Here is a 4,501-nt window from a genome sequence, read left to right as displayed (position 1 = left end):
TCAGAAATCATTTTCACAAAAATATAGATATTTAAGATACATGAATAAGGAGTAACACAGTGTGAAGTACAGAACAAGTTGCTGTGAGACATGCAGACTCAGCACCAAAGGCACAAAATCGTACAGGAATCTCCTGTAACTGAGAACTTATTAAACTAAGGTGTGCTTATGGACTACAGGGGTTGGTTAGGTATCTACTTCCTGAAAGTTCTTAAGTGTTCCCAGAAATATTCAGTTCACTTTAACTGAACAAAGTTGACTATAACACAGAAAAATCCCACAGGTCAAAGACAAAACCTGGCAAGGTTTAAAAAAGGGGAGAACAACACTGGTACGTGAAGTAAATCTCTAGAGCAAACTTCCGGGACAATCTCAAGTTGTGATTTATTTGCTGCATGCCTGGCTTGTCTTCACAAGCAGCCCAAGCTCTTGGTGCTTTCTATTCAACAACCTTGTCCTGTGAAAACTCCATTGCGCTTGGATAAATTGGAAGCTCAGACAGAAGGGGAGACTTTAGAAAGCAAGCTAAAGAAAACAAGGGAATTGTGAGCACAACAGCAAAGTCTGGACACCTGGATGCCCTAGAAAATGATGGAAAGAAAAGAAGACAATTGCAAGCAGAACTGGAAAGTCTGTAGAACCAGATGAACTGGGATAAACTGGAAACCCAAGTACAGAGGGACATGCTGGAGATCCAGGTACGCGCAGTTAGGAAGCTAGGGCATAGCGTCTGTACTGGACAATGGAGCCATGGGGGTCATGTACTTACCTAGCCCAGCAAATACTAGGATGGAATCAGCTGGGATTCCTCTACCCACCTATGAACTGAATGTCCATGTGAGGACAAAAATGGTGCAGCACCCCCCATACGCTCCTTGCGCAGAAGGTGGCGGACTTGTCTTGGCAGCTCAAGCTGCAGGAAGCTGACACTGGCAGCAGCAGCTGTTGCCACATGCTGAGAGGAGTGCAAGGCTTGGGAGGTCCCCAGGGGTGACTGAGGAGGTTTCTGGGCCCCAAGCACCCTAGGGCTGTACGTGTGTAGGGACCAATCAGGGACAGGTGAGAACTGAGCGGTGCCGGGGGCCCCCATGGCCAGTTCAGACCATGGAAGGTGCATAGAAGTGGCCCCTAGGAAGAGGCAGTGGCCAGGAGCGCTGTGGGGAGGGCATGGCATCAGCAGTTTGCACAGGTTGTGTGTGAGATCTCTTTGATAATACAATTAGATTCCTACCCAACTTTTACAGCAAAAGTATCCAAATATATGATTTGTTGGAAGGTAAAACTTCCGTGATGATGGGAGAACTACTCTTTTGTGATTCGTACTATGACTGCAAAAATGTTGCGATGGCTCCCGTTGTTTTGGGCACCCTGCGTTAGATCCAGCTAAAGCTTCCTTTGGCATTGGAACAGCTAAGGAACCACAGGAGCAACGGGCATTCTCAGGGGTGTCAGCAATGGGCCTGCACGGGTCTGCTCCAGGGGTATCTGCATCGATTAGCCACGGGCTGGTAGCCCAGCATGTGGAAGACTGCAGTATTTCCTCACATCATAAACTGGGGCGGTGGGGGGGTCGGGGGAACCCACCCTGTGCACAGTGCATCACTGGTCTCTGCTGAGATCTCGGCCTAAGGGTCAGGGCTTCCAAACTCTTAATTCTGGAACATTGTGCTAATATCCCTAAATATGTTCTGCAAAATTGAATTGACAGAAAATGGGGAATTCAGTTTGTGTTGCAGAATGTGCCTGTTGATACCCCACTGGCCAAGTGTCACAGCTGCACTAGCCCAAAGCGGTGTCTGATCTGTATACTACTACAAACTCGGGTTTGAACCCCCACCTGTCCAGCATATGACAGACTCTCTTTAGGGCCCACCAGTGTTGTCCGCCTGGATTCTTCCAAGCACCCTCTGCGGCCATTCAGCATCCTCCTGGTGCCTCCCTGTGGGATCTGGGGGCTCCCAGTGCCTTTCAGTGCACTCCAGTGGTTTCTGAGTACGCTTGGTGCTGGCAGAGTGTTGTGGGTTTCTGTGCATCTGAGGGTCCCCCTGAATCCCTTTTCCTATAGCACCCGTTTCCTTTCTGTGCTGTCTATGGTCATCTGAATATCTCCCATCCTGGATTTAGATCCACAATGGATCTAAATTGTGGACAATTTAGGGATGTGGGATTCCCAGGTGACAAGGTACTTGGGCATGGTGCCCAAGCGTGGCAGCAGCACCGTGCGGAAGAGGCGATGGGCAGTCGTGTGGGTGAGCACAGAGGGCAGGAGCTCACTCGAGGAAGGTGGTGCAGGGGGGTGGGGGATGTCAGCAGCTCTGGAGGACGCTTCTGCAGGGCGCAGTCAGTGTAGCAGTGTGCTGTGAATGCTGTGCCTGTGAGCCAGCTCGGGCTGGAAGGGGATGGAGCGGGGCTGTGCAGATGCTGACGCTCTAGAGAACAGAACTGTGTCCAGGTTCCGCTGCTGTTTGGAGAGGGGGGGCTGCCTTTCAAAGCTTCAGATTTAATTTTTTGTTTGTGACGGCTGTGGGTGAGATAATAACAAAGCAACCTTGTTCAAGGGGGTTTTAGCAGGCAGGGAGGTCAGGGTCTGTGTAAGTCCAGGACATTTTTCCCTTGGGGATATGCTGACATCCGAACACTGGAGTAGTTTGGCTTTACCAGGATGAAGGGTGTATGCACTGTTGTGGGGGGAGGAAGAGCAGCGGGCTGTCAGGTTTTGGAGGGGATGGGGATGTTCACAGTGTGCTGAGGGCACCAGGGCTGAGAAGATGCCCGCAAAGAGCCCCGGCCTCCGCTGCACCTCTTGAGGCGTCTTTCACATCACTACTGTGGCACTCTGCCACCCGGCTGTGATCCTAAAGCTGACGGGAGGGCAGAATAAAGGTGCACCGGCACGGCACGGCACAGCCTGGCAGCAAGCAGGGCCGCCTGACCTCCCTGGGCCAGCCCGCGGGGGTGCTGGGTGCCCGTTGCCCAAGGCTGGGCGCATGGAGGCACCCGGGCTCTGGGCCCTACCTCCAGCAGGCACTGCGCCCTCCGGCCACACCGCTCCTCTAGCCTCACCAGCCGCTCTGCTGCGTCTCCTACCTTTGGGTCTTGTCTCTCATACAGCAGACAGCCCAAAAGAGCCCCGATACGTTATATCCTCGGTCTAGGATGTTATCAAGGAGTGGTGAATTCTCTTCCTCTCACTGTTACAGGGAAGGACTTGGCTGTCTTTTGGGGAGATGTTCAGAGGTAGCCAAGGGGAAATGCAGTGTCCTGAAAAAGATCTGGGAGATTGGGTTAGGTAATTTAACGGTTCCCCAGGCTTTAAACTCTCTACTCAGGAGCACATCTGCCATCAGTTGTCAGGGTTTACGGAGGATCAGTATTAGATCCCCAGTGATGCCCGACTGCTATTCAAACTGAAGTTGCCGTGTTCTGTTTGGATCAAGCTCTAGCTCTGGCTGCAAGGTCAAGGGAGAGCTGGGGAACAGGTCCGGAACATCACGGCTCACACACTGAAGCTCTGTTGCAACACACACGCTCCAAAGCCACTGAATATGCTGCCTGCAGACAGCAGGGATGTGCAGGTAAGCCCTTCTTTTAAGAAAGGGAAACAGGATGGAGAATAGAAAACTGGATCTTAAGCTTTCTTATTGCCTTCCCTGCTCACCCAAGTGACTTTCTGGATAAAGCAGCTGTCGCTGTTGGACAGGAGCTTTGGCAAGGCCAAGGTAAGCTTTCTAGCCGATAGCAATACCTCACGACAGAAACCATAAGGATGTAGTTAGTGTAAATAAGGGAAAACAGCTGTAGCTGTAAAAAAGCATCTTAAAGAGTGGTGGGGAAAGCCACTCGTCAGGGAGAGCACAGGGCCTCGGTCATCAGTGCTTTGTCACATTAGGAAGCTGAAGATCATAGTCTAGAGAGCTACTCTGTGAGCATGCAAGAAACCACTGGTAGGAATGGCTCCAGGGGAAGGATGTCACCCCAGGCTGAGGTAGAGCTCTTGCACCGTGAAGGCTGGGCTGTTTCTCTCTCGGCATCTAAGTATTTTCATCTGCTGAAATTCACAGGCCACAAATAAGCCGAGCGAGACTTGTGTTAATACCTGTTTGAAGTTACCCCTTCTCCGTTACTAGCAGAGCTTGGACCTGAATGACCGACAAAGCAGGCGGTGCAGCCCTCCTGAACAGACAGCCGCTGGATCGATACATGGAGCAGGCAGAGCACTAACCCCTGGAGACTTACGTGGGCTTCGGTACGATCAGGAAAAGAGGGGCAGTGGCACTACTAATGGTGTAGAGACCCTGCGCAGCAGGAAAAGTTCTTGACCCTTAAAAATGAAGTAATTTGACAGTAACTGTATTGTAACCCTTCTGCTCCTGACCTCTTCTACCAGCATGAAGGCACAGGTGAGCTAGTGCTACCCACAGTGCTCTCCAATTTAGACCCGAATGGAGCCTGTTTGGGATTTAACTGAACATTAGAAAACAGCCTAAGCATTCGAGAAGAC

This window comes from Falco biarmicus, chromosome 10 (genome assembly GCF_023638135.1).
Source record: "Falco biarmicus isolate bFalBia1 chromosome 10, bFalBia1.pri, whole genome shotgun sequence".
Classification (NCBI taxonomy): Eukaryota; Metazoa; Chordata; class Aves; order Falconiformes; family Falconidae; genus Falco; species Falco biarmicus.
Note: the sequence above shows the minus strand (reverse complement) of the source record.